The sequence below is a fragment of the Sapajus apella genome, unplaced genomic scaffold (assembly GCF_009761245.1).
Source record: "Sapajus apella isolate SASKATOON/1434 unplaced genomic scaffold, GSC_monkey_1.0 scaffold60, whole genome shotgun sequence".
Classification (NCBI taxonomy): Eukaryota; Metazoa; Chordata; class Mammalia; order Primates; family Cebidae; genus Sapajus; species Sapajus apella.
This window is the reverse complement of record NW_022437000.1, coordinates 3,176,634-3,186,825: the sequence shown is the minus strand read 5'-3', so window position 1 is coordinate 3,186,825 and position 10,192 is coordinate 3,176,634. Positions and strand designations below refer to the sequence as shown.

Sequence of the window (10,192 nt, the reverse complement as noted above, 5' to 3'; positions counted from 1 at the left end):
ACTGCTTCCATCTGCATCTCATTACTACAAAGGACACGATTTTGTTCTTTTTTTTATGGCTGCACAGTATTCCATGGTGTATATCACCACATTTTTCTTCATCCAATCTACTGTTAATGGACAGCTATATTGATTTCATTTCTGCCATTGTGAATAGTGCTATGATAAACATACAAGTGCATGTCTTTTTGGAAGAATGATTGATTTCTCTTCGGGTATACACCCAGGAATGGGATTGCTGGGGTCAAATGGTAGTTCTAGTTTTGGTTCTTTGAGAGATCTTCAAACTGCTTCTCATAGTGGCTGAACTAATTGGCATCCCCACTAACAGTGTATAAGTGTTCCTTTTTTTCTACAACCTCGCCAACATCTGTTATTTTTTGATTTCTTGTTATAGCCATTCTGACTGGTGTGAGATAGTATCTCCTTGTGCATTTCTCTGACGATTACTGATGTTGAGCATTTTTTGTGTTTGTTTGTTGCTTATATGTCTCCTTTTGAGAAGTGTCTGTTCATGTCCTTTGCCCACTTTTTAATAGAGTTGTTTTTTTCTTCTAGGTTCATTTAGATTCCTTATAAATTCTGGATATTAATCCTTTGTTGGATGCATGATTTGCAAATATTTTCTCTTTCTGTAGGTTGTTTGTTTACTCTGCTGAGAGTTTCTTTTGCTGCAAAGCACTGTCTTGACTTGCAAAACTCACAATGTCAGGTCAGAGAAGAGAAACAGTCTCTTGAAAGGCTCAGGCACACATAGACACATACACATATAATCAAACACTGCCTGGTGGCATCTCATTTCCCCAACACACATGCATATGTTACTGGCATCTCGGTTGGCGACAATAAAGCAGTCCTGAGGCCACAATTATTTGGCTTAAGCCATCTATCAAGAATTACCCATTTGGAGTAGATGTTGACAAAAAGATAAATGTCCAAGCCAAGTCTTCTGTCGACCCGCATGTTCTGACTTCTTTTAGAGATACAACTCTAGGGGAGCTAAAAGGCATATGTTTACTCTTGGCTTTAAATTCCCATATTATAATAGATGGTTATAGTGTAGCCATATGCCATTAAAACTAGGGAGAGATATTTAGGCTCAAGTTTTGATGTAATAAGGGAACTTGGTGAGATGGTGTGAGTGTCATAAGTAATTTCCCTGCAAGATTTAGACTTTGGCATGATTATTCTTAGTTCAACTACATACAACTGCACCCTTTGGGGCCTTGACCCAGTATTTGGAATAAATAGAGAAAGCAACTGGAATTCATTTTTAAGTCAGAGGTTCCCACGTTTTCTCAGCAAATGGTGTTCTTAGCATCTCTAATTTTTCCACTGCACTTCTAGGCCAAAATAAATTGCTAACAACTGCACTAAAATTAGCTTATGTCTAAACGACTTAATTATTATTCATCTTTTTCTTTTGTTTTTTTTCTTTTTTTGAAACAGAGTCTTGCTCTGTTGTCCAGGCTGGAGTGCAGTGGCGCAATCTCAGCTCACTGTAACCTCCACCTCCGTGGTTCAAGCAATTCCCCTGCCTCAGCTTCCCAAGTAGCTGGGGCTACAGGCATGTGCCACTATATCCAGCTAATTTTTGTATTTTTAGTAAATATGGGGTTTCACCATGTTGGCCAGGATGGTCTCGATCTCTTGACCTTGTGATCTACCCACCTCGGCCTCCCAAACAGCTGGGATTACAGGTGTGAATCACCATGCCCGGCCTATTTCATTCTTAACCACAATTTCTGAGTGAGATGTGTGTGCCTGTTGAACATGACACAACTCCTAAAACTTAAGAATTGGTTGGAACACCACACTGATTCTTGTGTAATACTTGCTTTTATTTCAATAACGTCTCAAAAGTCAGCTTGACAAAGAAAGTATGTAATGGAAAGGAATATAGCTCCATGCAATGATAAAACTGTGAACTCCCTTGAGCTAATAATTCATACAGTGTCCAAAAGATGCCGCTGTATTCACAGCTCAAAAATACTCCATGTCACTGCAGAGCGTTTGTTTGGAACTGCTGCCTCAAATTTGTTGCGATATTTTGTTTTCTGCAGTTTGTTCAAGAACAATGGGACAATGAGAGGTGATATGAGTGAGGGAAGGGGACAACTGAAAGCAGTGAGAGACTCAAGCTGGATTTATGGCATTCTGCCACCAGGTTACCCTACATTCTCACAGCCACCCTAATTGGAATCACTTTATGTTTGTGACAAAATTCTGGTGGGCCTTAGTACATTCCCATAGTCCATTCCTTCCCCAAATCTCTTAGCTATTTTATTTATTTATTTATTTATTTTGAGACAGAGTCTCGCTCTATCTCCCAGGCTGGAGTGCAATGGTGCAATCTCGGCTCGCTGCAACCTCCGCCTCCTAGGCTCAAGGGATTCTCCTGCCTCAGCCTCACGAGTAGTTGGGACTATAGGCACCTGCCATCACGCCCAGCTAATTTTTTTTTTTGTCGTTTTAGTAGAGACGGTGTTTTGCCATGTTGGCCAGGCTGGTCTCGAGCTCCTGACCTCAAATGATCCTGCCCGCCTTGGCCTCCCAAAGTTCTGGGATTACAGGCATGAGCCACCAAACTCGGCCCTCTTAGCTATCTTATACCTATGCTTCTCTTCTCAAACTTTGAACACCTTCTACCCCACACTCAAAAGTGGATGACCTTCCTTCATATTTCACTGAGAAGGGACTTCACAGACTCTCTTCATCACATCGCCACCTACATATTTGCCTCTTTGCCTATCAGCACAGATGAACAGAGCCATTTCAAGCTAATGCCTCCATTTGCATACCCAATTTCATACTTTCTCATTGCCTTAGTTCACTAGGGCTGCTATAACAAGCTGCCTTAGACTGGGTAATTACTAAAGAACAAGAATTTATTTCTTACAGATCTGGAGGCTGGGAAGTCCAAGATCTAGGTACCAGCAGATTCAGTGTCTTGGAGGGCCTGTTCCTCACTAGTAGCTTCCTGCTGTGTGCTCACATGATAGAAGGGTAAAAAGGGCCAAAAAGTCTCCCTCAAGCCATTTTATTTTTTAAGGGTACTAATCCCATTCAACCAGTCACCGTCTAAAGCCCCCATCGCTTAATACTCTTGCACTGGGTATTAAATTTCAACATGAATTTTAGAGGGACACAAACATTCAAACCAGAGCACTCATGCACTCATGGAATCACTTCAACGTTTCTCCTCTCTCTCTGCTACATTAGCACTTTTCACCCTCTACCAGATCATTTTCAAGAGCATACATGCTGTTGTTTCCTGCCTCTAAAAAAATAAATAAATAAAACTAAAATCATCCATTAACCCTTCTTCCCCTGCCAAAGATGTCCCCATTTATTTTCTCCTCTTTGCCACAAAAGTCCTCAAAAGAATGACCGGTACTCACAGTCCAATTCCTCTACTCCCATTGTCCCATAAATCCACACCAATCATTCTTTCTCCCACCATTCCACTTAAACTTTTCTTACCGAAGTCTCCAGTAGATTCCACATTGTGAAATTCATTGCTAGATCTAACTCCAAAATACCAATTTTGATTAGCAGTGTTTGACACAGGTGATGGCTGCCTTTTTCTTGAGACATTTTTATTCAGTTGGTTTCCGGGACACCGCAGACCTCTGTCATCAGCTCCTACTTCTCAGCTGCATGTGCTGGATTGTTTTCCTTTTCTTCTTCCACCTTTGGTGTTCGCACTCAATATCATGGTTTTAAAGGCGTGCTCTCTACTGGATTACACCCAAATGTACATCCCCAACCCCAAAATTCTCTCCTAAAATCTAGACATGTATGATTGCCTACTCAATATCCCCACTTGTTTGAATGATACATATTTCAAACTTAACATAACCAAACCGAAGTGCTGATATTCATGAGCAAACCTGTTCTACCCATAGACTTTCCCATCTCAGTTGATGGTAAATCCATCCTTCCAGTTGTTCAGGTCAAAAACAAAAGGGTGCATGTGTTCCAGACAAGGAGGAGCAAACACATTCCACCATATTTTTTCCTTCAGCTATAGCTAAAAACTCTGGACAAAACACATAAAATAAATATCAGAAGACTGAAAGGTGGAGAAAATATGGAAAATTAGCTAGGTACTTTAAGATTCAGAAAATAATATGGAGGTTAGTTTCCTATTTAATTTTTTCACTTATACATTCTGGCCTGGAGAATCCCAGAATCCAGAAACACCATACAACTAGCTGACAAAAGAAATTCCCCAAGAAAAGACAGCTCTTTTTAGCCAGATGACAAAGAAAGCAGGTGCTGAGCAGGACAGAACCTTTTTGACAAGACTCGTCCTGCTCCAGACAAACCTCACAGATAAATCCCATCTTTTTTTCTCTCCACTGGTTAATCTGCCCAGCACTGGAACTATGGGCAGAGCCCTCATTTCCATCACTGCCCTTGAGCAAAGAGGGAATAAATTCGTAGTTTAAAATCTTCTGAAAAAGAACAGTCCCAGATGATTTTATTGGAGAATTCTACCAAACATTTAAAGAATAATGTTTAATATCAGCACTTCAGTTTGGTAAAATAATGTTAATTTTACATAATTTTTTCCAGAAAATAGATGAGGAGGAAACTTATCAACTCATTTTATGAAGTCAGCATTGCCCTGAAAGCACAACCAGACAAAAACTGTACAAAAATGGCCGAGTCCAGTGGCTCACACCTGTAATCTCAGCCTTTTGTGAGGCTGAGGCGGGCAGATCACTTGAGGTCAAGGCCAGCCTGGCCAACGTGGTGAAATCCTGTCTCTACTAAAAATATAAAAATTAGCCAGGCTTGGTGGTGCACACCGGTAGTCCCAGCTACTTTGGAGGCTGAGGCAGAAGAATCACTTGAATCTAAGAGGCAGAGGTTGCAGTGAGCTGAGATCGCACCATTGCACACCAGACTGGGTGATAGAGTGAGACTCCATCTCATAAAAAAGAAAGAAAGAAAAAAAGAAAAAGCCAGGCATGGCAGATCATGCCTGTAATCCCAGCACTTTGGGAAGCCAAGGTGGGTGGATCACGAGGTGAAGAGATCAAGACCATCCTAGCCAACTTAGTGAAACCCCATCTCTACTAAAAATACAAAAAGTAGCTGGATGTGGTGGTGCATGCCTATAGTCCTAGCTATTCAAGAGGCTGAAGCAAGAGAATTGCTTGGACCTGGGAAGCAGAGGTTGCAGTGAGCCTAGATTGTGGCACCGCTCTCCAGCCTAGGCGACAGAGTGAGACTCCATCTCAAAAAAAAAAAAAAAAATTCAGATGTAGCATCATACTTAATGATAATAGGTTAAATTCTGTTCCTCTAAATTCGGGAGCGAGGCAAGATGTCCACTCTGACAACCAATTCAACAAAGTACTGGAAATTCTAACCAACGCAATAAGGAAAGAAAAGGCATACAGACCGGAAAGAAGAAATAAAACTGTCCCTATTTGTAGATGACATGATTATTTATGCAGAAAAATCTCAAGGGATGCAGCGAAAAACACGTAGAACTCATAAGTCGGATTTGCAAGGTTACAGAATACAAGGTCAGCACACAAAATCAATCATATTTCTACATACTAGTAATAAACATTTAGACACTTAAATCTAAAATATAATATGTACAATCACTAAAAATAATTGGAAATATGTAGATATTCACATAGACACACAATAAGTGCATGCAAAAACTGGAGAAATTTGAAGAAGGTCTGTAGCCTGGGTAATTGCATTGTATTAATATACATCTCCTGGTTTTCATAATTACTATAATTATGTAAGATTCTATCATACATTTTGATACAGGTGGCTCACACCTGTAATCCCAGCACTTTGGGAGGCTGAGACAGGAAGATCACTTGAGGCCAGGAGTTTGAAACCAGCCTGGGCACTCAGTGAGAACCCCTCTCTACAAAAAAAAAAAAAAAAAAAAAATTAAAAACTTAGCTGGGTATTGTGGTGTATGCCCGTAGTTCTAGTTATTTGGGAGGCTGAGGCAGGAGGATTGTTTGAGTCCAGGAGTTCAAGGTTGCAGTGAGCTTTGATCATGCCATTGCATTCCAGCCTGGGTGACAGAGCAAGATGGTGTCTCTTAAAAAAAAAAAAAAAAAAAAAAGACGTTATCCTTGTTATGGGGGAAAGTGGGTGAAATGTACATGGGAACCATCTATACTGTTTTTTGCTACTTCTTGTGAGTCCAAAATTATTTCATAATAAAAGGTAAAGAGAAACAGGATAGTCTATAACAAAATACCGTAAGCTGGATGGTTTATAAACAACAGAAATGTATTCCCCACAGTTCTAGAGAAATTTATTTCTCACAGTTCTGTGCCTGGTGAAGAGACATTTTCTGATTCATAGATGTCACCTTTTTGCTGTCTCCTTGAATGTGAAAAGGAAGAATTCTGAGCTCTTCATCTCTTTATAGGGCACTGATCTCATTCAGGAGGGCACCATACTCACGACCTCATCCCCCCTCAAAAGCCTCACCCACTAATACCATCGCATTGAGAATTAGATTTCAATATGAATTATTAATTAGGTGGGGTGCCACAAACTTTCAGATCACAGCTAAATCAGATCATAGCAAAATCAAATCAAAATAAAAAACCTTTTTGTTCCTACGTAACTCTTTTCCCTCTCTCACATTGCACAATTCAGGAGAAAATCCACAGCTACCTCCCGGGTCCAAGCTACCATCATGTCTTGCATGGATGAGTGCAATTCCTAATTGAGCTCTCACTTCTACCTCTGTCACTGTTCAGCAAAGAAGCCATAGCGATATCTAAAACTTAAGTAGGATCTTTCTGCTACTCCTTATTCTCCAATGGCTCCTCATTTCACTCAAAGAAAAGAATCAGTTTTCACAGCAGCCTCCAAGGTTCTACATGATCTGGATTTCTGCTAACCTTCCGAGTTCATATTTTTCCCTAACTCCTTTCTAGCCACACTGGCCCCCTTACTGTTCCTTGAATTCACCACATATCCTCCACCTAGAGCCTTTGCTATAGCTCTTATCTTTTCCCAAAATACTTTCACCCAAATAGATGTGAAATTAATTGAATGATAAAGGTGTTAAAATGAGAAGATCACCATGATGCACATTCTAAAAGACTTCCATTCTTTCACTAAAATATCCTATATTGGCTTCCCTGGGTGTGGCATTCTGGTAATATCTAGGAGTTTCCTTGAATGATAGCACTTCTAGTGTCCACATTGTGGACAATCATTTAATAATTGCAACTGGTAAGATTTTTTTTGGAGATAGTAATTGCCAAATCTTGGGCCAGGGAGAGCAAGATGGGCCTAGAACTCATGATTTCTTGGAGCAGTGATTCTTTCAGAGATATTTGTGGGCTATTTGTTCCAGAGATATTTGTTGAGCTGGACAGAAAGGTCAGCAAAGGAAAGAAGCTTTCCCATGGGGTTGGCCATGCAATGGCAATTTGAGTATGTAAAGCAACAATTGCTATCAGTTTCAAGAGTATGAGTGTATAAAAGCAAAACAAAAACCTTGAATCTAGGAGTATAACATCATGAGTAAATGTATTAGTCTGTTCTCATGCTGCTGATAAAGATGTACCTGAGACTGGGTAGAAAAAGAAGTTCAATAAACTCACAGTTTCACATGGCGGGGAGGCTTCACAATCATGGTGGAAGGCAAAAGTCACATCTTACATGGTGGCAGGGAAGAGAGAACTTGTGCAGAGAAACTCCCCCTTATAAAACCACCAGATTTCCTGAGACTTATTCACTGTCACAAGAACAGCATGGGAAAGACCTACCTCTCATAATTCAATTATTTCCCACTGGCTACCTCCCACAATACATGGGAATTGTGGGAGCTATAATTCAAGATGAGATTTGGGTGGGGACACAGCTAAACCGTAACAGTGATGTGAAATATGCCAAAAGGCAGCTCTTAAAGCACACCTGATTTGTAGTGCTGTCTTCAACATCAGGCAATGCTGTCTAATAAGCCAGCCAGGTTCTGATGGCAGTGTGGTGAATTTCTGATATTGTGCAAATTACTTAAAACAAATGCTTCTTTCCTCACTAGTCTTCAGATTTATTCAAATTAGTATGATTACAAAGAAAAAGGCATTCTTTTTAATCAGAGGGGAGATACTCTTGCTCCCTTCTGCATCTTCCAGACATTCTGCCTCTGTCAGAAAATCCCTCTCTGCTTTCAGCCTCCACCACAAGCCTCTGATGCTCTCCCATGGATGTAATCTTTTGAAACAAAATTCAGAAAGTTTTACAGGTGAATTTGCTTTTTAGCCCTGAAACACACTTCTGTGGAAGGAATAAAACTAAGCTGGATACTTCCTTGAGTGGAGGAAGGAAAAGAGGAAATTACATGGAAAAGAAAAATCCTAGAAATGAACCTCTCAAGACAGTCTCCAGGCACACGAGTAGAAAAGGAACTGCTCTTGTTAAAGGGAAAGTGGCATGAGCCCCTGGAGGCTTGGCTCTCTACCCGCTTTCCTTTCTGCACTGAAGCTACAGAGCTCCTCAGAACACTTCGAAAAACACTAAATAGTAGCAGAAAGAGATGGAGCTCAAAGGATGTGCTGTTCCATCGACAACCAACATAAATAATGCATCCTTACAAATAGAACTGAAATGCTAACTACATCCCAAATTAATGGTGCTGAAAAGAATGTATTATAGCCCAGTGTCTCAGTCTAAATATGGATGGTACAGTCATCACTGTGCCCAGACATCTGGCCATAAACACTTGGATATTTTGGAACAGGATGAGCAAACACAATGGCAAAGCCCTGAAAGGCAAGTGGCCAACTGAGCAGAGAGGTTAGCAGAGCTGACCAGCACATGGAAACAAGTTTTGCTTGCGCAGTGACAGGACATGACTTGATTGCATAATATTGATTTTTTTTCTCTTTTTTTGGTCCTTTATGTCAGATAGGTAACATGCTGACATCATAACAAGGTTGGAGGGAGGCGCATCTCACATGTGAGTGTGAAAAGCCAGTCAGCACATGTGTGAACCACAAAAGGATCTCAATATATCTTTAAATAAGAATCTCAACTTTTTTTTTTTCTTTTGGGACAGAGTTTCGCTCTTGTTACCCAGGCTGGAGTGCAATGGCGCGATCTCGGCTCACTGCAACCTCCGCCTTCTGGGTTCAGGCAATTCTCCTGCCTCAGCCTCCTGAGTAGCTGGGATTACAGGCACGCACCACCATGCCCAGCTAATTTTTTTTTTTGTATTTTTAGTAGAGACGGGGTTTCACCGTGTTGACCAGGATGGTCTCGATCTCTTGACCTCATGATCCACCCGCCTCGGCCTCCCAAAGTGCTGGGATTACAGGCTTGAGCCACCGCGCCCGGCATAAGAATCTCAACTTTTAAAATATTTTGAAAACACTGAGCCTTATGTCAATACAAAAAGGTCAACTTTGAAGTAAAGGGTTGTTCAAAATATTTGATTAGGCCAAATCAGAGTCTTCAAGGGGTGTAAGCTATTACTATCTCCTATCTTTTGTAAAACGAAACAAAACAAAACACATAAACAAGCATAGACGACCTCTGAGTAAACTTGATAGGTGCAAAATTTTCTCTTTCATTATTTCCCCAATAATTATTAATCCTTTTTATCCAAGATGAAAAAGAATACTTGTCTTCTTGTAACAGGTACCATTGTATTTTAATAGAACATTTAAAATATGAATAACATATAGTAGATAAAATACTCAAAGGAAATATTTGGAAAACCTGTAATACTAGTGCAATGAAATGAACACAGCTTTGGAGTTGGACAAGCCAGAATTTGGTTCTTGTTACCAATTTATCAGTGTCATCTTAAAACCAAAGCAGTCTCAGGAATGATCAGAAAATCAAAGCCACTTTGTACATGTGGGGTTGGAGGAGCCTGGGACTAAAGACTCTATTCTTTATCTTATACTTGGAAGAATCCTGGTGAACTCCTAGAATTGATGTTCTTACGTGAAGACAGGCAAGTCACTGACTTGCCAAAGAATCACATCATTTTCGAAGTGAGAGGCACTTTGGTCTCATCATCCAACCAAATCTACCAATTTGACTTGATGGTTAGAATGGAGAGAGGGTCAGAAGTATTGGCTTATGGGCTAGCTGTATGTAAGTTTTGTCTCTCTCTCTCTCTGTGTGTGTGTGTGTGTGTGTGTGTGTGTGTGTGTGTGTGTGTGTGTGT

General features: G+C 40.4%; 1 non-coding gene across 1 annotated transcript; it reads right to left on the bottom strand.

The window, feature by feature from the left end:
- Positions 1-8,916: 8,916 nt before the first annotated feature.
- Positions 8,917-9,020, bottom strand: LOC116528935. Its single transcript, XR_004259293.1, has one exon. It is a non-coding gene; the product is annotated as a small nucleolar RNA U13 (small nucleolar RNA).
- Positions 9,021-10,192: the final 1,172 nt, after the last annotated feature.